General features: G+C 34.3%; 1 protein-coding gene across 1 annotated transcript in view; it reads right to left on the minus strand.

The window, feature by feature from the left end:
- Window positions 1-26,345, minus strand: part of TLK1 (tousled like kinase 1) — a 149,200-nt gene that overhangs the window by 99,189 nt on the left and 23,666 nt on the right. The gene's annotated exons all lie outside the window — the stretch shown is intronic.

A 26,345-nucleotide genomic window follows, 5' to 3' on the forward strand; every position in this document is an offset into this window, starting at 1 on the left:
TGTGCTTGGTGTTTTCTCAACTTTGAAAATATTCTTGTCTGTAGTTGTTACACAATGAAGATTCATAAAGTTAATTTTTCAACCACTACAATTTTGGCACTGAATCCTTCAATAAACAACAACAACTAAGTAGTATCAATAACATGTGTCAAGCCATCAAGAGCCCAGGAAAACCACTCTAAATCATTTGCCTTGTCTTTTAATTGACTAGTAGTCTTCAACTCTTAAATAAACTGTTCTTGCCAAAATACTAATAGTTTACAAGAAGTTTATTTTCTCCAGACCTAGTTTTTTTTGAATGCTTACAATCAAAAACAATTTAATTAACTTGACATCAGTAAATGGTTCTTCTTGCTTGGCTAACAAGCCAGTTGGAACTTGTTTTGGTGACAGCCTCATTTTCATTTTTAGGAAGAAATTATGCTATGATGAGATATTTCATTTTATTTTATGTATTTTGTGTGTTTTGTTTTTGCAGTGGTGGGAATTGAATGCAGGTCCTCACACATGCTAGGGTAAGCACTCCAACACTGAGCCATATCCTTAGCACAAGATATTTCATTTAAAATTTTACTTTAATGTTATGGTGTGATATATGCTTAATCTAGTAATTTCAACATGTTGTACTATTCTATACAGGTATAGTGTTACTGCATATTAAGAACAATGTTTTGCTAGCTAAACAATGAAATAATTCAAACTCCACTGAGACTTAAAAAAGTGTACCATTCAGGGGCTGCTGGTAGAGCTCAGTGGTGGAGCACATGATTATCATACACAAAGTTCTGGGTCCAATTCCTAGCAACGTACACAAAATGTGTGCATGTATGAGCACCAAAGTCCATTATTCTTTTCTTGTTTTGATGTGTTGGATATGCACTGGTAGTAAAACAATTATTGAACACTGGCAACAGATGTCGCACTCAAAACACTGTTAAGTTATAACCACAGCACTGCAATTTGCAGCACACCAAAGAAGCGGCACCACCAAATGATGAGAATGGCATGTATAGTTTGTCAAAACCACTCAGTTCTGCCATTGCAGTGCAAAAGAAGCTGACTGTGTTTCCAGCAAGACTTAACAGTATTTATGGACACTGAAATTCAAATTTCACATGTCACAAAGTATTATTCTTCTTTTGATCTTTTTTAACCTGGTAAAAATGCAAAAATATGTAGTTTGCTGACCACTGTCCTCGAAAGTTCATTTCAAAGATTTCAATTGTTAAGAACTCAAACTATCTTTTCTGATGCTTATCAAAAAAGTCAGTACTCAATTTACAAGGGATGAGATGTTTTGAACAAAAAGTTACTTCACCACAATCTATTACATTATTTATTATATAATAAATGTTTATACTTGGAAAAAATTAAGAAACATACTAAAGACTATGTCATTCTTTAAAAAAATCTCATTTCAAAATATAACCAATTGTGTTCTAATTTTGCTAAATGCTACTATTCTTACTAAACTATTCCCCCCAGTTTACAAATGTACACCCTAAACATCATAAAAAAACAAAGATGTCACTGCCTATATATTAGTCACATTCCACATAGAAATATTTTAAAGGAAAGAATGAAGCATGCAATTTTATCCAATCAGCACAGTTTGTTATGCCCATTCCAATAAACATTTTCTCTCCCTTGTTCACCTTTTGTCTTTCACACTACACTAACAAACTCACTCAATTAATGTTAACTATTATAAAGTATGGTCTTCCAAGGTGGCAAAGATGATGGTATTTGGACATACTATTAGTTCTGGTGAGTCAAGACTACCAAGTACTACAACCTTTACTTATGACAATAAGTTTTTTCATTATGCAATTTTTTAAATTATTTAAGTTTCATCTTTTTTGACACATAGTCCAAATAAAAATCAAAATATTTAGAAAGAGTGTTTTTAAATCTAATACCAGTTACCAAAAAAACAAAGAAAATCAATTTGTTCACTAAGATACTGCTAATGTAGATTCTACTTCTGAGCCATCACCTTATATTTTTAACTTAAAACTTTCAAAATCCATAAAAAACTCATTTCCTGATTTTGTTTCTTTTTCATATCATACCTGATAAACTGATGTTTACAAAATAGTTAAGTTTTTTTTTAATTTTTGTATTAGTACTTTTCATATTATGCCTGGTAAGACAGAGAACATTTTTATTATAAAATAAAAATAATAAATTTAATTTATTCTAACAAGATAAAATACTTCATTTAAGTTATTCCTTTTCATTAGTTTTTTTAAATGCAATTAAAAGTACAAGAAAAATTATTCAAGAGGGGTACACCATTTATAATACTGTAGACTCACTTCTGATTCTTAAAACATCCATTTTCACATAAAAGAATATTCTTTTTTAATATTTTTTTTGTAGTTGTAGTTGGACACAATAATTTTATTTGATTTATTTTTATGTGGTGCTGAGGATTGAACCCAGGTCTTTGCACGTGTGAGGCGAGCACTCTACCGCTTAGCCATAACCCCAGCCCTAAAAGAATATTCTTTTTTCATTGACAATATTTTACATCATACATCCAGTGAACACAGCTATTATTTTTGTTGACTATATTATATTCCATTGTTTATTCTGCAATTTGATTCCCCATTTTAAAACCAAATATTCTAATTTTCTGTCAGTTAAATAAATATGTTAAATGAGCTATCAAAACCAGTCCAATGTTTCTATTTTCTAACAATCTCTCACATGAATTCAACAAAAATACCTCCATTTTTCTGATTCCTGATATTAACATTGAGAACTTAATCCATTTTAAAAACTATATATATCTGCCATTTTCTTTTCCAAAGGAAAATGTCACAATTTCTCAATAATTCAACTTTTCACTACTAATCTGAAATACCTCTCTGGTCATCCTTTGCACTGCATATAAACACAAGTCTTTTTTATACTTTATTCTGTTTCATCAAAATATTTATCTACCTCTGAGACACATGTATCTATCCATCTATTTATACTTACCCATATATATATATATATATATATATATGCATTGTACATATATAGACACATACGTGCACATCACAGATATTTCATCCAAATGACTGAAAATAGTAAGCACAGAGAGCAAAGAAAGAGCATAAATGTTCAATTATATAAGCTGGTGGTAAAGACAGGAAAGGTCTAATCTAGAATTGCTCCAAGTCAGATTTACATTTATTTTTTTAGAAAACTTGGTCATTTTAAACATTTTTGTTGTAACTCTTACAGCAAACAATTAAGATATATTGAGGGAAAAATGCAAAAACTCCTAAAAAGTAAAGTTAAAAACCTACTATCCAGAGCCCTACTACCCAGGGATAACCAATGTCCATATTCTGGTTTCTTCTAGTCTTTTTTCTTCATATATTTTTTAAACAATTAAGATTAAGCTTTATAATCTATAATCTAGGGTGCCTAGGAGACCAAAAAAAAAAAGCTTGCAGCACTCAAAAATGTTTTAAACATTTACAACTTCAATCATTTGGGGAAAAAAAACAACCTAAAAGTTCACCATAAATTTATAATTTGTTGGGCAGGGCTGTAGCTCAGTGGTAGAGCACTTGCCTTGTACATCTGAAGCACCACATAAAAAAATAAGCAAAGATATTGTGTCTATCTACAACTAAAAAATTTTTTTTAATTTATAATCTGTTGGGAAATGCTACTAAATGAGAGAAATTACATAAAACCTCCATCCACCCAATTCTCAGTTTGGATTTATTTTCCTTAATAGCAATCATATGCTCAAAAACTCAGTTACCCCAACTCATCCACCCCACCAAAAAACTTTCATTTTTGAAAAATGCTTCCCCCAAATACCCTTAATAAAATTAAATAATGTAAATGACAGCAGTTCTCTACTATAAAAAAGTTTCAGATAAATTATAAACTTATGTACTTACATAAACTCATTGCATGCTAATAATACTGTTCTAATAATATAAAACAATAGTTATTTTTAATAAAATTAAAAAAAATTCTTACTAACGTGCTTCCTAAGATAAAAGTTTTAAAGGACCGGGCACAGTGGCGCACACCTACAATCACAATTGCTCAGGAGGCTGAAGCAGGAAGATTACAAGTTCAAGGACGGCCTGAGCAACTTAATTAGACCCTGTCTAGAACTAATAAATATAAAGGGGCTGGGAATGTGGCTCATCAGTAGAGTGCCCCTGGGTTCAATCCTGTATACACTCTGCCCCCTCCCCTGCCCCCCTCCCCCCCTCCCCCCCCCCCGCCGCCCAGTGCAAAAGCCCTAATGGAACACAAACTTTTGTATTAAAACTGATGTGTGTTGGGGCTGGGTTTGTGTCTCAGTGGTACAGTACTTGCCTGTGAGATACTGGGTATGATTCTCAGCACTGTACTAAATAAATAAACTAAAGGTCCATCAACAACTTAAAAAAAAAAGTTTAGTGGATGGGGTTGTGGCTCAGTGGTAGATCTCTCGCCTAGCACAGGTACAGCGATGGGTTCGATCCTCAGCACCACATAAAAATAAAATAAAGGTACTGTGTCCAACTACAACTAAAATAAAGTATTTTTTTAAAGAAGTTTTTAAAAACCCTGATGTGTGTCACAACTATGTGAAAGGTACACTAAACTTTATTACAAAGTTCATCCTACTTCAATAAACTTTAAAATTTTTCAATAAAAGGTTATCAACTTTCTGTATTTTCCTACATTGTTGTAAGAAAATTTGTGTTTTAAAGGCATCTGCAAATATCAGAGGTAGAAAAGTTGTCTGGCAGTTATCACTACTACCTATGGTCTACACTAATTACTATTCTATATCCTATTTTTTCCAATTATACAAAAGTAATTTCCCATATTATGACATGTTTTCTTGAAAATCATTTTCATGGCTATCTAACATTACATTAAATAGATATACAATTTCATTACTCCCTGAAATAACAGAGATTCTGGTGGTTTCTGATTTCTTCCTACTAAAAACAGTGCTGTTAATATCAAAAATATTTTTACCTAAAACGTTTTATATGAATTTAGGATTGTTTCCTTAAAACAATGAATCCCAAAAATGTAGTAAAGATGATGATTCCATGCCTAGACTATCTATGCACACAATTTTGTATATGCCGAACACTTACATCCTTTTGGGAATATGCTGAGAAGATATACGCATCCCCTCACCCCCCAAAAAAACCTGGATATAGAGTCTGACGGGCTGCCCTTGGTAGGCACTTCACGTATGTTGTTGCATCTTCACTGATGAGGGAAAATTAAGCTCTGTGTGACCTTCTGAGATGCCAACATATAGATTCCTCTGGACTTACCTATATTCCCCCTCCCTTACAAACTGGCTGTGAATCCGCATTATGTCCCTATAATGCATCTCAGTCATGAGTACCCTATATGCTAAGTTCTACAAGTCCTTCTAGCAAATACATGAAATTGAGGCTAGCCTTTGGAACATCTGACAAACTATTTAAAGAACATTCTGGCTGCTAAGACCACTTCAGGACAGGCTGACAGAACACTTAAATATTAGTGAGGTACCATGTTTATAGCCCTAGGCAAGAACTAGTAACTGCCCTGCCACTGGAAGTTACAAAGAACCAAGCTAAGTTAATTTCATACATCTTCCCGTTAATACAAGCGTATGCTCATAGTTCTGAAATTCCCTGGCAGACAAAGTCATTTTCAGTCTAGAGGTGCATTTGTAAGTCAGCTTATCTTCACAAACAATAACAGAAGCTCCAGAATAATATTTCTGGATTTATTTGTTCACTTAAATATCAAGGTGTCTAAAGAGTAGCCAGGACATAAAGTATGAATAAATATTTATTGAATGTATATTCTCAGGTACCTTAAATTCTTTTTTAAAATTTCTTTTTGTAGTTATAAATGGACAGCATGCCTTTATTTTATTTATTTATTTTTATGTGGTGCTAAGGATCAAACCTAGTGCCTCATACATGCTAGGCAAGTGCTCTGCCACTGAGCTACAGCCCTAGCCTTCAAACTCTTTTAAATTGAAGAAATGTGGTCTATAAAACAAAACTAAATCTGAATCTCAGTTCCACCACATAGTAATTCTTAGTCTCAGTTTCCTTATTCCTAAAAGAAAAATAAATGTCTAATTCACTGGCATGAAGATTAATGCAACACTATATATAGATAAACTCTTCTTGGCATACAATAGACATTCAATAACACAATACTAACCAAACATAGTTTCTTACAGCTCATTGTAAAACTATATAATAATAAAAATAAACGGATATAACCTGACCTACTTTAGTCAGATAGAAAATTAAATACTGTTATTTATGAGGTATGATAGCTTCTACATTTCTGCCTAACAGTAGATTCCAAAGAGGATATATGCACACCTGCTAGGGAGCCAATGCAGTTGTCCAGAGAGAAAACAATAGCTTGAACTAGAACAGTATCAGATCAGAAGGGCATCTAGAAGACAAAACAGATTTGCTGACAGACTGAATTTAAGAAGTATGGGAAAACCTTCTGCTACAAGGACAGATGGTAATAACAGGTACTAAAATTAGGACTACTGGAAGACCTGATTTAGGGAGAATACCATGAGTTCTTTTTTGAAGAAAATGAATTTGGTTATGTTTTAGGAGCACAGATCAGAAAGGACAAAAGTGAGTTTCTTTCAGGTCTTATTTATCTTATTCACCTAACAATAAGAACAGAGACTCAATGACATTAAGTCCTATTCTATAACCAATGGTTCAAATATCATTAGCAAAGAACATGAGATGACAAGAAAGAAGAAAAGGCAGAAAGCACAGCTCAATGTAGAGAAAGGAAAAGTAAACAGAAAATGAGAAAAACTTTTTATTGACTACCTATATAGTAAAGAATTCATCCATACAAAGGATTATTTATAAGCTCAGTTCTATTATAAATTACAATGCCTAAAAGTCAAATAAGACATTCCTGAGACTTACACTATAATAAAGAAAAGAACAAAATGAAAGAAGAAAAGAATTAGAAATGATTGCAGCCATACGTGTCATAATCAATTTTATGAACCATGTAAGCCTAAACATTATGCAGCATTGTAACTCTCTAGACTTATCTGCTGCTTAATACACTCTTCAATTATACTATACAGGCAAGGTATAACTGAATAATTCCATAGAAAACATAAAAATCAATATTTTAGTTATATTATATATTTTCATTTTTTCAGGTTGCTGTTTATGTTTTTCAAAAAACGAATTATAGGATGTTTAGTTTCTCTATTAATTGGCATTTATAAAATCAGAACTTCCACTTACTTGTTCTCCCATTCTCACAAGATATTACCCTTATAAAGAGTAGATTTTTTTTATTAGTTGCTCAACACAATACAATGATCTTGACATATCATACATTTGATTCAAATAGGGTATGAATTCTCATTTTTCCACGTGTACAGACTGCAGGATCACATTGGTTATACATCCATGTGTATACATACAGCAATCCTAGTGTCAATTGTATTCCGCTGCCCTCCCTACACCCCCTTCCTCTCCCCTCCCATCACCTCTCTCTACCCATTCTACTGTGACACTTATCTCTCTCTCTCTCTCTCTCTTTTTTTTCCTTCCCTTCCCCCTCACACAATCGTATATGTATTTTGTGAAACCATGAGGGTCTCCTTCCATCTTCTGTGCAATTCCCCTTCTCCCTCCCATTCTCTCCCACCTCTTTTCCTTGTTTTGTGGTAATCTTCTTCTCATGCTCTTCCTCCCTACTCTGTTTTGAGCCACCCCCCTTATATCAGAGAAGACATTTGGTATTTAATAAGGAGTAGATTGTGAATTTACTTAATTGTATTTTGTGGGCATACTCCAAGAGGGGAAAATATTGTTAAAAATACAGTTGGCTGGGTTGGGGTTGTGGCTCAGAGTTAGAGCACGCTTTTAGCATGCATGAGGCACTGGGTTCAATCGTCAGCACCACATAAAGTAAAATAAAGACATTGTGTCCACCTATAACTAAAAAATAAATATTTTTTAAAAATACAGTTAGCTAACAACCTAATTAAAAAATGGGCAAAGAACTTAGACATTTCTCCAAAGAAGATATATAAATGGCCAATGAGCATAGGAAGATGCTCAAATCCACTTTAATATATCAAAGGAACTGAAATCAATGTCAAAGACATCTGTACTCCCATATTCATTGCAAAATTATTCATTATTCACAACTGCCAAGACATAGAATCTACGTAAGTATCCATCAATGGATAAACAGATATAGAAAATGTGGCATACATACACCCACACAAAAAATGAAATGTTATTCAGCCTTAAAAAAGGAAACCTTGTCCTTTGTGACACCAAGGACGAACAGAAAGGACATTATGGTAAGTGAAAATAAGCTGGGCACAGAAAGATATATATTTCTTATATGTGGAATCTTAAAAAGTTGAACTCAAGCTGGTGGTACACACCTGTAATCCCAGCAGTCTGGAAGGCTGAGGCAGGAAGACTGTGAGTTCAAAGCTAGCCTCAGCAACTTAGTGACACCCTGTCTTAAAATTAAAAAAAAATAAAATAAAAGGACTAGGGATATGGCTCAGGGGTTAATGCCCCTGGATTCAATCCCTGGTAGCAAAAACAGAAGAAAAGAAAGACAGGAAAGGAGAGGAGATAGTGCAGGGGAGGGGAAGAGGGAAGGGAGGGAAGGGGAGGGGAGGGGAGGTGAAGAGGGAAGGGAGGGAAGGGGAGGGGAGGGGAGGGGAGGGGAGGGGAGGGGAGGGGAGGGGAAGAAAGAGTTAAACTCAAAGCAAAGTGTAGAATGGTGATTATCAGAGGTGGTGAGGAAGGAGTGGGGAGAAATACTGGTTCAAAGGTAAATGTTTCTGTTAATAATAATAATTTAAAATGTACTATATATTTCAAAATAAGTAAATTTCAAATGTCTTTTCACAAAAAAAAAATGAGATGATGAGTGTTAATTGGTTTGATTTAATATATCTAAACATCACATTGTACCCCATACATGCACATAATTACGATCTCTCTATTAAAAATGTTATAAAGTGAAATAAGCCAATCCCCCAAAAACCAAAGGCTGAAAGGTCTCTCTGATATGTGGATGCTTTACTGAGTAGTAAAGGTTGGGGGGAAAAAAGTTTGCTGGATTAGACAAAGGGGAATGAAAGGAAGGGAATAGGCAAAACAGAATGCACTGGACAGAACTTTCCTATGTTCATATATGAATACACAACCATTATAACTCTACATTTGTTCAACCACAAGAATGGGATCCTAATTAGATTGAGTTATACTCCATGTATGTGTGATATGTCAAAATACATTCTACTGACTATATAAATAAAAAGAACAAATTTAAAAAAAAAATTTAAAATGTTAGTTGTAAACAAAGATGCAGCCAGGTGTAATAGCACACGCTGGGAATCCCAGCTACTCAGGAGGCTGAGGCAAACACATCTCCAAGTTCAAGGACAGTCTGGATAACTAAATGAGACCCTGTCTCAAAATAAAGTAAAACAAGATGGGTATTAGAATACTTGCCTACCACATGTGAGGCCCTGGGTTCAATTCCCCAGTACCACAAAAAAGAGATACTCCACATCACTAATAACTAGGGAAATATATATTTTAAAACCACACACCCAGTAAAGCTAACCAAAAAATGAAAATAAGCATTGGCAAGGATGTAAAGAAACTGGAACCTCTGTGTACTGCTGGCAGGAATGTAAAATCATACAGTCATTGGGGAAACCAAGATAGCAATGGCTATTCCTCAAAAGATTAAAAATAGCAAAGGGTTCATCAATCCCACTTTCCAGTGTATATCCAAAAGAAATAAAAGTAGGTTCTCAAAAGAGATATTTACACACCTACTTGAAGCACTGAGCATAATAATCAAGAGGTGAAAGAAACAGATAAACAAAACATGATATATGTATACTGTAGAATGTTATTCTGCCTTAAAGATTAACAAAGGGAATTCTGAAATGATGCAAAATGGATGTACCCTGAAAACATTATACTAAGTAAGTCAAATCACAAAGGGACAAATATTGTATGATTCCACTTATCTGAGGTATTGAGAATAGCCAAATTCATAGAAACAAAAAGTACAATTGTGGTTGTCAGGGGCTGGAGGCAGAGAAGAATGGCAAGTAACTGTTGTTTAAAGGATACAGAGTTCCAGTTTGGCAAGAGGAAAACATTTTGGAGACTAGTTGCACAACAAAATGAATATATTTAGCACTACTTAATTTTGAAATGATCAAGATTGTAAATTTTATGTCATGTACTCTTCATCACAATTTTAAAATTCTTTAAAATATTTCCAGCTAAAATATTTGCTCTAATCAACAGAGCTAAAAATTTTGGTCTCCGACTTTTCTCTATTAAAAGAGGACATATGCTCTTTTTTTTAAAACTTGAAAAAAATACTTAGGATAATTGGATGACTTGAAGTATTCGACTTCCTCAGGAAAAATTATGCCATCCAGAGGTAGGCAGCACTGCCTGTTTTTCTAATAACTATCTTTTACATGCACAGTTTCACTGTTTGTTTATGCAGTACTTGGGACCAAACCCAGGGGTGTTCTACCACTGAGCTACCTCACGAGCTCTTTTTATTTTTGGAGACAGGATCTACCAAGGTGCCCAGGCTGGCCTTGAATTTATAACCTTTCTGCCTCAGTCTCCCAAACACAGTTTTACTTTTTTAAATATGTGGGGGATTAGAAGATATCCCAAGAAGATCTTTTTTTTTGGTATTGGGTATTGCATTCAGGGGCACTCAAACACTGAGCTATATCTATATCCCCAGCCCAATTTTGTATTTTATTTAGAGAAAGGTCGTTTCGCACCTCACTTTTGCTGAGGCTGATTTTGAACTTACAATTCTCCCGCCTCCACATCCCAAGATGCTGGGATTACAGGCATGTACCACCCCGCCCAGCCCAAGAAGGCCATTTTTTAAAAAAATATATTTTTTAATTGTAAATGGACACAATATCTTTATTTTAGTTATTTGTTTTTATGTGGTGCTAAGGATCAAACCCAGTGCCTCACATGGGTTAGGCAAGTGCTCTACCACTGAGCTACAAACCCAACCCTCAAGAAGACCATTTTATTACAAGTAAAACATATGAAATTAAGATTTTTGTGTCCATAAAGGTTTCATTTGAACACAGCTATACTCATTTATTTGCATACTGTCTATGGCAAAACTCACAATGAACAGAGATTGTAACAACTCTAACTCCAAATAAAAAGTTTGAGAGGGCTGGGATGTAGCTCAATGGTACAGTGCTTGCCTATCATTTTTCAATCTCCATACCACAGAAAAAGAAAGAAGGAAGAGGGAAGGTAGGAGGGAGGCAGGGAGGAAACAGTAAATATCAAAACTAAAAATACTGATTCAATAATGTGATATTTGAGAAATTAAAAGTCAGCCTTTTGTGGTTATTTGATTTCTACCACCAAGACAGCTACATAAACTGTGCATGGCAGCACGTATCTGTAATCCCAGTGACCCAAGAACTTGAAGCAGGAGGATCACAAATTGGAAGCTAAACTGGGCAATTTTGACAGATCCTGCCTCAAAATTAAACTAAATAAATAAAATAAAATAAAACTAAAAAGGCCCAGAGATGTAGCTCAGTGACAGAGTCCCAAGTTCAATTCTCAGGAACACACATACACACACACACACACACACACACACACACACACACACACAAAGATATCTACGTATGCCAGGCACATATGCATCCACTTTATTTTTAATACTAGTATCTAGAATAAGCCTTAGTCTTAGGAATAACTAACTGCTTTTAATAAAGCACTTAGGGCACTTTTAGTAAATATAGGCTTTATACAACTAACTAGTTATATAGCTTTGTGCTCTCAAATAACTTGGGCTGAAAGTCACTTTTATTTTACACAAGTTTAGAAAAGGAATTGTTAAATACCATTAAAATGTACAATAAAAAGCTGAGGATTTTAGCTCAGTATAGAGTGGATTGCCTACCATGCATGAAAACCTGGGTTCTGTTCCAAGCCCTTAAAAAAAAAAAAGTATGTGTGTGTAAAATTGCTCAAAGCTAATGATAACTTATAGTGTGCATCACTTTTATCTTAACAATTTCTTAAAAGATTTTTTTTTAAAAGCAAGGTTTTAAAGTGGGTAGAAATAGGAATTGTAATTCATCATGTTAGTTTTCAAAGGTAACTACCATGTCTACCAAAATCAGAAGTTTTGACAATGTTCTAACTAGCCACTCACCTTTGTTTAAGCCAGTTGACTTATTAACACAAAATTTAAAAGAGAATAATTGCTGGATATTAAGATACTTAAAACAACATATTTTATATATTTATCTTGATTCTAGTAAGTAGAAAGCAGATACTACTATGAATTGATCCTGGTAAAGAGACTATCAGATAGCCTGGAACACTCATTTGAAAGTATCTATTTCAAGCCTCCAAAATTTCAGAAGACAGTATTTTGGGGTTAAGATAATATAACTTACCCCCTCCAAAAAATCCCATTTTGTCTCAATGTAAAAAAGAAAACTAGATAGTCTAAAATGCAAGTAATCCTAATATACAAATTACTGCACTCCTTGTAGTTAGTGTTATAGTGAAAGTAAGCACTGGGAGCAAGCAAGTAGTAATAATAGGCCCACAGTAACTGCGTCCACAATGAAATGTCAGTTTCTACTTTTCTTCCTCCTTAAAAAACAAAACAAAACAAAACAAACCAGATCTAGATAATTTTATGATGAAGCAATTCCTTGAGCAAATTTTTAAAGTTTTGAAAAATTCTTAAAACACATTACAAATAGGCTGGGCATGGTGGTGCATACCTGTAACCCCTACGGCTTAGGAGGCTGAGGCAAGAAAATCTCAAGTTCAAAGCCAGACTCAGCAACTTAGTGAAGCCCTGAGCAATTCAGTAAGACCCTGCTCAAAATAAGAAATAAAAAATGGCTAGGATGTGGCTCAGTGGTTAAGTGTCCCTGGGTTAAATACCAGTACCAAAAAAACAAAGCACAACAAAAAACACCATACACCACAAATAGGAAAGATTAACAAACAGTGTTTAGTCTCTTAGAAATAAAAAACATGTAAAAATAACCTAGAATATCATACCTACTTAACAAACCAAAGCACTTCTTAAAAACACTACCACTAGAGCAGCAATGTTTCCATTCAACTGCCTCATGTGTGTGGTCCTACTAGTACTATAACTGTGTACAACTCGTGATACAGTTAACAGCCATGAAGACATCCATATCTTTTGACTAAAAACCTTGACCAACAAATTAAAATAATAACAACAATGTGTGAGGCATAAAATTTTTCAAAAGCATATACGGTATTACACTGTACTGTTTCTAAAGCTGACAGTTTTTATATTAAACTACTGCTCAAATACCAGTAATTTAAAAGAAACAAAGTGGCAAAGACATGTGATGCATTTTGTTAACCTATATGGAAATAACTAAAAGCAAAGAGCTGAAAAAATAGTCAACATTGAAGGAATAGTACATGTGTCCATTAACAAAGTAGATCCCAGCTATTAAATTATTAAAGAAAGGTACAAATACTGACTACGAAATTAACTTCTGAAAAAGCACAACTCCACTGTGATTGTAACTCACTACAAAACAGCTTTTTCCAGAATCAGAAAACTGTATTTAAGTGGAAGGATTGTGTGCTAACTTACTCAATATGTTATACTTTCACATAGTAGAAAACAAAAAAGTAAACCAAGATACCATATAACTAAATTTATACATATACTATCACTGTCTTTGATGATTAACAAATTTAGCTTGGGGCTGGAGGTAACTCAGTGGTAGAGCACTTAACTATCATACATAAGGCCCTGGGTTAAAATCCCAGAACCAGAAAACAAAAAATTAACCAATAACTACAATGTATGAAAATATTCCCCAATCCAAGAAAGTTACAAGGTTCTTCCTATAATTAAAAAAAAATAGTTTTAGTTGTAGATGGACACCTTTATTTTATTTAAAAAAAATTTTTGTCTTAGCTATAGTTGGACACAACACCTTTATTTATTTATTTTTATGTGGTGCTAAGGATCAACCCCAGTGCCTCACATGTGCTAGGCAAGTGTTACCACTAAGCTACAATCTCAGCTCCTATTCCTATCATTAAAGTATAGTTTTGCATTAAGTTATTCTAGCCAAACACATATAAACATAAAGTTATAAATTCTTATAAGTGACAATTTTAAACATCATGACTCATTATCCATGCCAGGCTCATTGTATCAGTCTCATTATAACTATTTCTTAAAGGAAAACACAAACAGTTGTTTAAAATAAATAAACACAAAAACACACACACGGTGGAGGGGGCAGTCTAAAGAATTTACTTCAACACAAATATAACTTATCACTGGTATGAATTGGTTGCCAGAGAATGACTTTACAAACTTCAGAAATCTTGAAGACATTAAAGGCAAAGATATCTGTGCTTGAAATTAAACCTACAACTCTAGATGGCTCTTATACAAATTGACCATATTCAAATTCTGTACATAACCAACTTACAATTTAAACAAAAGAAAGTTAAAGAGGGAGTGAAAAAAGAAGGGAGCTGGGAAAGGAGAAAATTCAAGTCCACCCAATTTTTGAAACCAATTAAAGTATTTTTTAAAAAAGCAAACAATAAATTTCTATCTACTTCCAGTGGTTCAGGTAAATAAGACCAACCTTCTGGCTGAGGAAATCTGAAAAACTGGACTAAATTCAAAAGAAGTCTGCAGTGAAGAATTTTGGGAACAAAATTCAGAAAAAGAAGAACACTTCAGAAAGGTGAATCTGGTATACAAGCTTTCTCTTCCCCTATCTATCTTCTGGTTCAAGAACTAGTGACTGTGAGGCTGAGAAGCTCAGTAAAGCACATGACAGCCTCACTGGCCTAAACAGACAAAAAATGAAATCCAGTCTCCCCGAAACTGGGTTGAGATTCCAAAATCAGAGCAACAGTGAAGAGAATTAGGCTCAGCTTCTAAACATCTCAATCCTTAACAGTAAATTAAAACAATATGAGATTTATAATACCTATATTCTGCCAAAATTAAATGTAAATTCTCTCACAGAAGACTACCACCATTATAGGCCTCAAATTATTTCTATAGTTTTCCTATAGAATGTCCCATACCCAGCAAAAATTAGCCAGAAATCTAAGAAAATAACACGTGACTGAAAAGCAAATGGGACAAAACCCAAAAAGCTCAAGGTGATACAAATATAGACTTCCAAAAAACTGACTGAATATTAAGATTGAAACTTTAGCAGTGACTCTGAAAGTAAGAGAACCAAGTTTATATTCTAGAATTAAAAAGTAAAAGAACCTAAATGACGAGCTCAATGGATGAATTTGACAGTATATTAGAATCAGCTTAAGAAAGAATAAACTGGAGAGCTGGTCAGAAAGATATCTTTTAAAATGTACACAAATAAAAAATGGGAAATGTAGAGGACAAAGTAGAAAAGATAAGGCACATGTAAGAAGGTCTAATACATAAATAACTGGAGTATAGATAAAACAAAGACAAGTTAAGAATACTTTCTGAAGTAATATGGTCTGAGAATTATCAAAAACTGATGAAAGCCCTCACTAGTGCTGTCCAATATAACTTTCTGCAATGATGCAAATGTCCTCCATCTTCCAATACAATAGCCAATAGCAAGTCGTGGCTACTGAGATCTTAAAATGTAAGAAACTAAACTAAACTTTTAACTTTTAAACGTTAACTATAGTCACAGCCTCTAATGTCACTGGCTAGTGCAAACCCAAGTCACAGATATAAGAAGTTCTGGAATACCCATAGAACAAATGAAAGACAATCACATCTAGACATTTCAGTAAAACTGATGAAAATAAAAAAATACCACCCCCCAAAGTCATAAGCAAGATGACAAAGGAAAAATAAGGCTGGTAACTGACTTCCAAAGAGATAATGAAAACTAGGTCTCAATGGGGCAGTATATAACATGTTAATAGCACTTGCCCTTCATGCATGAGGCACTAGGTTCAACCCTCAGCACTACATAAAAATAAACAAATGAAATGAAGGCATTCTGTCCATCTACAACTATGAGAGAGAGAGAGAGAGAGAGAGAGAGAGAGAGAGAGAGAGAGAGAGAAAGGTAAATTTATAGAAAAATTTAAACGTATCAAACACTAATGATAATATTTTGTGAGTGGGTTATAATATGTAATTGAATTATTTAGTAACAGCACATAATTCTAGAGAGTGAAATATACAATTAACGTTTTCTAAAGTTGATACATTATCAGGAAGAAGGAAAAATACTACTTATATAACACTTTTACATGTCAAGGAGTCCTATTGTAATCTCCAGAATAAACACTGAAAAAATAACAAAAGACAATGTAACTATTAATCCAATTGTATGGATGGGTTTTGGTGAATGAAAAATAATAACAATCCAAAAGAATGTAGAGAATAAAGTTCAAACCAACCAAAATATAAAAAAACATTTATTAGGAATACCAATTTAAACTCAAATTTATCAGTACGTTTATTAAATATAAATGTACTCAATGTTCCACTTAAAGAACAAACATGGACAGGCTATATTTTAAAGTAATAATAATATGCGCTACTTTCAAGAGAGCTAAAACATAAATTGTAGTTTAAAGAATGGAAAAGAATTTATCATGCACACCAAATGAACGTGTACACGAGATGAAGAGTACTATTAGGCAAAATATATTACTAAGCACATACAAAAATTTGTCAGCATAAATAACATTTAAAATATAAAACAAAAACTATCAAACTATACATGATAATTGGAAACATTTTAGTAAATCTCTCATTATTTAAATAGGATTTGAAAAAGAAACTGGACATAACTGACAAACATACCACATCTCACAACTAAAGCCTACAAAACCTGCTGTCATTGTTGTTCTAGACAAGGAATACTTACCCCAAATCATAAATCTCAAATTTCAAAGAACTAAAAATATTAAAGATTTGATTCTTACTACAGTGAAATGAAATTAAAAATCTAGACAGCTCACATGTTTAAAAATTAAGCAATATACTTCTAAATAACCAATGAATCAAAGGTCAAATCATGAAAATTAAGAATGTTTTGAACTAAATCAAATACAAATAATATATACACACATACATGGATACACAAATCAAAACTTACAGAAAGCCACTTAATCATAACTTTAAAATAGTTAATTGTATGTTATGTAAATTTTACTTCAATTTCTAAAACAGCAAAAAAAAAAAAAAAAAAAAAAAAAAAAACGGAGGTAGGACATTAGACCCATGCTTTGAGAACTTTATTACCTCAAATACATATATTGGAGGGGCAGACAGGCTGAAAATAAGAATTAAGCATTTGTCTCTAAGTCTACAAAAGAACAGCAAATGAAACCCAAAGTTAATGAAGGAGAATAAGAAAAACAAACAAAAATCAATTAAGTAGAATACAAAGGAGAAAGAATGAACATAGCTAAAAACCAATTTCTCAAAAAGGCCCTGTTATCTGGGCACGGTGGTATAGGCTTGTAATCCCAGTGTCTTGGAAGGCTGAGGCAGGAGGATTTCAAGTTCAAAGCTAGTCTCAGCAACTTAGTGAGACCTTGCCTATAAATAAAAAATTTAAAAAGGGCTGAGGATATGGCTCGATGGTTAAGTGCCCCGGGTTCAATCCCCATATGAAAAACAAAATGCCTGATAATCAGATAAAACTACTCAAGGAAAAAGCAATGTGATATAGATGGCAACTACCTGAAATAAAAAAAAAAAAAAAAATCACTACAGATCCTATAGACATTAGAAAGATTACAAAGAACTATTATAGTCTTATGCAGACACATTTGAAACTTTTAGGAAAAATAGAGAGGGCCTAGGGTAGGGCATTTGCTCTGCATATGAAAGGCCCTGTTTTCTAGGCCAAGCACCACCAAAAAAGAAAAAATGGAGAAATTCTTAAAAATTACAATTTACCAAAACTGTTATGAAAACTGAAACTCTGAAGAATCCTAAGACATTATGGAAATTAAACCTATTACTTAAAACTTTTCCATAAAGAAAACTCCAGGCCTAAATAGATTGACCAGTAAATTCTCAAATTTCAAAGAAAATATAACAATCTTCTTATATAAATTCTTGGAGACAATGACAAAAGCAAAAGTACTTCCCAACTTGGTTTTATGAAGCTGTTATCTTAATATAAAACCTAATAAGGACTTTATAAGAAAGGAAAGTCACTCTGATCACAGCTAACTCAACAGACTAAGGCAGGATGATCCCAAGTTGGAGGCTAGCTAGCCTGGGCAACTCAGTAATACTCAAAATAAAAAATGAAATACATATTATTGAAAAAAATCTCAATAATAAAAAATGAAGAAATAAAACTAATTCGAAAATGCAGGTGCAAAAGTACTAAACAAAAGACAAGCAGTGGTCAAGTGAACCTGAGTTCATTCCCTGGTAAACCTCCCCTCCAAAACAAAAAAGAAAAGCAAAGAAAATCAGAAATTTGTATAACAAATTTGTACAGCTCACACGAGGTTTGGATTAGTTTAGGAATGCAAGGTTGGTTTAAAAACTTACAGAGCAATAATATAATCCACCATATTTTTTTAAATCTGGATAAAAGTTATATAATTCCCTGAAATAGATACAGAACAAGCATTTAATAATTCAACATCCACACATAATTTAAATAAACAAATAAAAAAGAAAACCCAGTAACTAGGAATAGCAAAGAATTCCCTTTATCTGAGAAGGCATACACCCAAATGCCTATATATTAGATTGTAAAATATTTCAAGATTTTCCCTCATGTCTAAAATTAAAAACCAAATAAGATTTCCACTCTAACCACTCTTATCACCACTATACCAAGTCAGAGTTGTTATAATAAGGCTAGAAAAATAAATAAATAATAGTAGGATTGAAAAGATGAAACCATTACTATCCATAGGTAATATATTCAGAGAAAATACAAAAGAATCTGAGATAAATTAACAGAATTATAAGCAAGATTGCTTGTTACCAAGTCAGTATATTAAAATCATCTGTTTCTACATATCAGCAACAAATCAAAAGCTAAAAGTTAAGAGAGAGTTTATAACCACATTAAAAAACATTAACCACCGACAAGTATAACAATAATTATATAAGATCTATACAAAGGACCTATAAATTACTGAAATGATGAGTGGAATATATTATCTATATGGCATGAAACTTTATTATTATAAAGAAATGATCTATAGATTCAATATAATCTCAATCAAACCACTAATAGGTTGGTTTTTAGAGAACTTTCAAGAGTCAAAATTAACCAAGGCAATCCTGAAGAAAATCAATAAAGTATTGATTTTTTATTGCTATCTTAACAAATTACTATAAACTTAGCAGATTAAAAAATACCCATTTATTATCTCTAGTTTCTGTGAGTCAGAAATCTCAGAAAAGTATGGCTCTCAACTAATTCCCTTCTCAGAATTTCAAAAGGATAAAATCAAGATGTCTGTCAGACTGTTTCTATAAAAATGCCACAGGGAAGAGTATGTTTTCCAGGTTCATTCAGGAGGTTGGCAAAATTAAATTCCAAGCAGCTACAGGACTGAAATCCCCATTTCCTTTCTCTCAGAGGTGGTTGGTCTCAACTTCTAGAAGCTACCTCCATTCCCTGGCTCATGGCCTCAGTTCAAAGCTAGCAATGGTAGTTCAAAATCTTGAAGCAATCTCTCTTTGACCTTTCCTTCTGTTGCATCTCTCTTCTGCTTCCCTCTTCAGCTTCAATAAAGATAATCTCACGATTTCAAGGTCTGTTAATCAGTAACCTTAATTACATCTGCAAATCCCTACACAGCAATATCTAGATTAATACTCAATTGAACAAGGGACAGAAACTTTGGGGGAACATCTTTAGAATTCTGCCTCCCTAGAAAGAGGAAGAACTCTTTTACTGCCCATAAGGTTACTGCCTATCAAGTTTATTAAGAAGACATAATAATTAAGACAAATGGTACTAGGAGAACAGATAAATGATACAGACATAAGAGCACAGAAACAGAACAGTGTAGACACTTGATCTATAAAACAGGCAGCACTAACAGTAGGGGGACAAAGCTTTTCAGTAAATGGTGCTGCCAACAGGATAATCATGTGCAGAAATAAAACCTACTCCTACCTCACACCATACAGAAGAAAACAGTTTCAGGAAGAACATGGAAAAACATAACATAATGACAACATTTATGAAGATATTATATATATAAGAATGGGACTTCAGAAGTAGTAATATGAGGAGCTCTATAAATCAATCTCTCCACTGAGATAATCATGTAACTAGCGAAAATTATTATTTTATTTAAATCATCTACTTAATGTGGTAAAAAGAGCAAGCATCTGTGACACATGAACCACAACCAACTTCCATTCCTACCCTCTCAACTCAATGTGGTGGAACTACCATACCAGGCAGGTGCATGCCAGCTCCTCAGCTCTCAGTCTAGGACTACTACTAGGCAGAGAAGGCTGCTGGCATCTCTCACAACCCTGCCCTGAAACCCTAGCCTCATGTTGCAAATTGTGTTCCAAGCAAGCAAGGATGAGAAGAGCTCCCTTCTCCCAATCCAATTCTCACTTGTAAAATAGAAGCTCTACCCTAGGTAGAGTAGGACCAAAACACTTTATGCCAATCACTCACTGGGAAGTCACTGGCTACCACTCTCATCTAGGTGCCCCATTCCTAAAGCAATGGTAGCACTTCAGAAGGGATGTCCAGCTTACAGATTGAGTGGTAATGCATACAAAGTTTTGCAATACCATCTATAGGAACCCTTTGTTTGAAACAGACTAGGAAAGTTCATTCCTAAGAGCATTGTCAAAAACTATGAAGATCTTAAACAGTAAACAACTAAAAGGAAGCTAGCAGTTCCAATGATAGTGTGGCAAAAAGCAAAGGTGCAGAACAGCTCAAGTTTAACAGAGAGAATGCGCAAAAGAGAAAGGTAATAAGAACCCTCCCTGGGGTAAGCACAAGTTTAAAGCTTGACAACAATTAGCTTCTGCCAAGAGGCCTGATTTTAATGTGATCAGACTGTGGAGCAATTTAAGCTCCAGGATTTTGATAGTAACAGAGCAATTAGTGGAAGATGACTACAGTAAACCAGTCAAAAACTTAGTGGAGACATCAAGGAAAGAAATGATAAAGAAAGCAGGACCAAAACAACAATCCTTGTGGTCAAGATCATGCACATGTCCAAAATAGTATCCTCTAAGAGACAACATCATAAGCTGCACACTGTGGGGAAAATAGACTTCACTGAACTACTCCACGTAAGTCACTAAATAAATAAGTAAGTAAACAGCAACAATTCCTGGGGAGAGGAATCCACATGCAGTTACTATAATCTTATCATCTACAGCGTTCGGTTTTCAACAAAATATTGTGAAACACTGGAAAAAACAGAAAAGTGTTCAGCTAAACATGGGGGGAGGGAGGGAATGCAGGCAAAAGAATCTGTTTCTGAGAGGGCCCCAGATGCTGAATTCAGCAGAGTACAAAGCAGTTATAATAAATGTATTCAAAGAACTAAAAAAGAAAACATGTTTAAAAATTAAAGTATGAAGACAATGTCTCATCAAATAAAGAATATTAATGAAAAGACAAAAATTATTTTCAAAATGAAAATTTTGGAGATGAAACAAACAATAAATGAAATTTAAAATTCTCTAAAAAGGCTGAATTGCAGACTAAAGCAGGCAAAGACTCAGAATCAGTCTGGCTACCCCAGAGAGTAATTCAATCTACATGAAAAAAACATGAGTGCAGGTAAAAATAATCACATAAGTGCAATTGCATATTCTCCTTTCTTAATTGATTTAAATAACAAATGTATATATTGCATGTACATGATTATAAATGTTAAGTCCATAATGTATATATTTGACATATTTTTGCTACATATTTGACAATAATAGCATAAAGGAGGCAGGTAAAGAAAAACTTCATTGAAGTAATGAAGACACCAAATGGCAAACTGAATCTATAAGAAATAAAGAGAAACAAAAATGTTAAATAAAAAGGAAACTAACTATAAGTATGTGCTTTCCTTCTTTATTTCAGTTTCTTTCTTTCTTTTTTCTTTTTTTTTTTTTTTTTTTTTTGGCATACCGAGGATTGAATTTAGGGGAACTCAACCACTGAGTCACATCCCTAGCCCTTTTTTGTATTTTATTTAGACACAGGGTCTCACTGATTTGCTTAGGGCCTCACTAAATTGTTGAGGTTGGCTCTGAACTCAAAATCCTCCTGCCTCAGCCTCTTGAGCTGCTGGGATTACAGGTGTATGCCACCACACCCAGCTTATCTCAGTTTCTTTAAAAGACATAATTATATAAATAATTCTAACCATGTATTTTGGGGTTTGTAGCACACAGCAATATGTGTAACAAAAAAGAGCGGGATTGACAAGAGCTATATAGGATTAAAGTTCTTATATATAACTGGACTAAGTTAGCATAGCTGACTTAATCCTGATAAACTATAATGTATATTAAACACTAAGGCAATACACTAAGCAAATAATTGATAAAATAATGTACAAATCAGTGGAAGAATTTAAATCTTACAGTAGGAAGCTGTACTTAATGGGAAAGAAACTTGTAAATGAGGAAAAGGACAAAAAAAAAAATGAGACATACAGAAAACAAAAAGCAAAATGGGCAACATAAATCCAACCATAGCATAACACTAAATGTGAATGGATTAACAGACTGGATTTTAAAAGAATAAGACCTAAATTCTATCTACAGAACATACTTTAGACTCAAAAAATATAAACAGGAAGAAAGTAAATGAAGGCAAAAGATAAGCCATGCAAACAGCCACCATAAAGAGCCGGAGTGCATATACTAATATAAAAAAAAAATTGTAACATTTTTAGAAGAACATTTTACAACAAGGGGTCAACCTATCAAGAAAATGTAACAATTATAAACATATATGCACCTTATAACAGAGCCCCAAAATAATATGAAGCAAAACTGGCAGAATTAAAGGGGGAAACAGAAAATTCAATAATAATAGTTTGGGCCAGGCACCTGAAATCCCAGCAGCTTGGGAGGCTGAGGCAGGAGGATTCCAAATTCAAAGCCAGTCTCAGCAACTCAGTAAGGTCTTAAATAACTTAAAGTCACCCTGTCTCAATGCCGCAGTCTTGGCTGGGCACAGAATCACGAGCCAATCAAGCAGGAACAAAACTTTATTTTGAAAAAGCCGCTAACACTCTCAGCGCCAGCAAGTCAAAAACCGGTCCTCCCACGAGGGTGTCCGACCGGAACCGCGCGCCGACCGGAACCCCCCCCCGTCTCCTCCCACCTCCTCCGGAATTCCCTCCTACTATCCTTCCCCAACCAATGGGAACTCTCCAGCAGTCCAGTAAAGTCCCGTAACTTGAGTCCGGTAGCAGGCCAAGGTGAACAGCGGGAGTCCAGTTTGCATATGAATGTAAATTTTAACATAATCATCTCAGTGGCTAGCTGGCGTCACTTTACAACCAAAGGTGCCATACATCGTATATATGCTTGTGGCTCCTAGCATCTGCCCCCTTCTGTTTAATTAAGCAACAAGCAATGTGGCTAGGGACCGTGCCTGGTAGGTTGTCCAATTTAACATATGGTTCTTACCCGTCATGGGAGAACTGACCTTTAGGCGTCAGCTTCCTGTCTTAGGTTGAATCCACTGTAATCAGAGCAACCCGTCGCTGACTACCGGTCCAGCATTCAGCCATGCTTGTGGATAGGCCTATGCACCAGTGGGGGGGTGAGGTTCTTGCCTCACCTCTGTTGGCCCCCAAATTTAGCCTTGGTGCCAGTGGGGGGGTGAGGTTCTTTGCCTCACCTCTGTTGGCCCCCAAATTTAGACCATCACTAGTAGAAGGGAGGAGGATACAGAAATGCCACGACACCAAGCCAATTGACGGCTCCTTTGGAAAAATTGCGTCACTGGTGACACCATCAGCAAAGATATGCCAGTATTACCACAATAAACATGGGGTGAGCTGGCAAGGAAATTGCATCACTGGTGACACCATCAGCAAAAATATGCCAGCAGTACCACAATTCGGTGCACCAGATGATATTTCACAATGTATGCAACTGATATATAGTCCAGGCAAGTTCTGCAAGCAGTTCAAATTGGAGGAGTCTATCAATATGTCCATATCCTCCCAAAGTAAATCAAGTCCTTGATAGCATTACTTGTTGAGTTATATTCATTGATGCATCAGTTTATACAGTTTACTGTGATAGCTATCATAGAAGCTGTAGTTTGGTTTTATCTCAGTCTTCACTGGAATTGGGATGGAGATGGAAATTCTGGCAATGATGGTAAAGAGACATTATCCTGAACAGAATTATTAAATATAATAAAAAGAAAAGGTGAAAGTAAACAAACAGATCTGTTAAACTCCTTTAAAAACAATCCTTAACAGCCGTTTACCAAATTTAAATTAGTAAACAAACAGATCTGTTAACCATCTTTAACAACAATCATAAACAGCTGTTCACCTAATTTAAATTAAACCATATAAATCACGTGAATAAAGAAAAAATTCGGATCCATTTTTTCATGAGCGCTCCTCATATAAGAAATATGGACATACACACATACAGACATACAACACAAAACAGAAGTGTGCACACAACATACAACACATAAGACAATAGTAAATAAAGGCCTTGTAACTATACTTAGGTGAAATCTCCATTGCAATGTTTAAAAACTCCACAGTCAAAAAAAAAAAAAAAAAAAATAAATAAATAAATAAATAAATAAATAAAAAATAAAACACAGTCAAAAAATAAAACTGATCAGAAAAACATTAACCTAGGTTTGTATGAGCTCAAAAATAAAATAGAACTTTATGATGTGGAAAAATGCAATAATAAAATAGATACTGAAAAAAAAAACCTTGGTTAATCACTGTCGCAGATGTAAGAATAGCCAAGCTGGAGCTCTGGATGTCAGCTGTTATGGATTTGAGTCAAATCATCTTCTTTTTCTGTAGAAATTGTTTTAGTTAATCTCTCTGGAATCCAAATCGGTTGCTGTTCATCCTGTGGGAAAACACAGACAGCGCCCCGATTCCAGACTATCACTGGATCCGGGCCTTTCCATTGTCCTGTTAGAACATCTTTCCAAAGTACCTTAGGCTTATGTACATTTTTGGGGTACAAATGTCTTTCCGCAGCACTAAGTCCCGATGAATCTAAATTTAAAAAGTTTAGAGTAAAAAGGGTTATTTTAAGTTTATCTTTGGGGGATATATACCCCTTTCCAATTCCCTCCTTTTGTTTTAATAAGTACATTTTAATAGTTTGATGAGCTCTTTCAACTATGCCTTGTCCTTGTGGATTGTATGGAATTCCTGTTATGTGAGTAATACCAAATGATGAGCAAAATTGTTTAAAAGAGGAGGAAGTATAACCAGGACCGTTGTCCGTTTTTAACTGTTTTGGAACGCCCACAGTGGCAAAATTTTGTAAGCAATGAGCTATAACATCTTTAGTTTTTTCTCCGGCATGAAGGGAGCCCATCAAAAATCCGGAAGAGGTATCAACTGTAACATGTAAATATTTTAATTTTCCAAATTCTGGCAAGTGTGTGACGTCCATCTGCCAAATATGGTTAGGTATTAGTCCTCTAGGATTGACTCCAAGATTAACTTGTGGTAAAAATGTCACACAATTTTGACATTGTTTTATTATATGTCTGGCCTGTTCTTTAGTTATTTTAAAACGCTTTTGTAAAGTATTAGCATTGACATGGAACCTTTTATGAAAATTTATAGCTTCTTCTATTGTGGAGAAAATATGTATGTCATGTGTAGATTTATCTGCTAGTTCATTGCCCATACTAAGGGCTCCAGGCAATCCTGTATGTGCCCTGATATGACCTATGAAGAATGGATCTTTTCGGTCCCAGATTAGACTTTGTATAGCGGAAAACAAAGAGAAAACAGTAGAGGAAGGGGAAATCCTACCAGCATCTTCAAGGGAATTAATAGCATTAACTACATACTGACTATCAGAAAATAAATTAAATACAGAATCTTTAAACATCATAAAAGCTTGTAATACTGCATTAAGCTCTACCTTTTGAGCTGATTGTTTGGGTACTAAAAATGTAAAAGTTTGATCAGAAGTAACTACTGCTGCTGTACCATTGTTTGACCCATCAGTGAATATATTTGGAGCATTTATGATAGGGGTTTTTCTTGTCATTTTTGGAAAAACTACAGGATGCT

This window comes from Spermophilus citellus (assembly GCF_964194105.1).
Source record: "Spermophilus citellus genome assembly, chromosome: 11".
NCBI classification, from domain to species: Eukaryota; Metazoa; Chordata; class Mammalia; order Rodentia; family Sciuridae; genus Spermophilus; species Spermophilus citellus.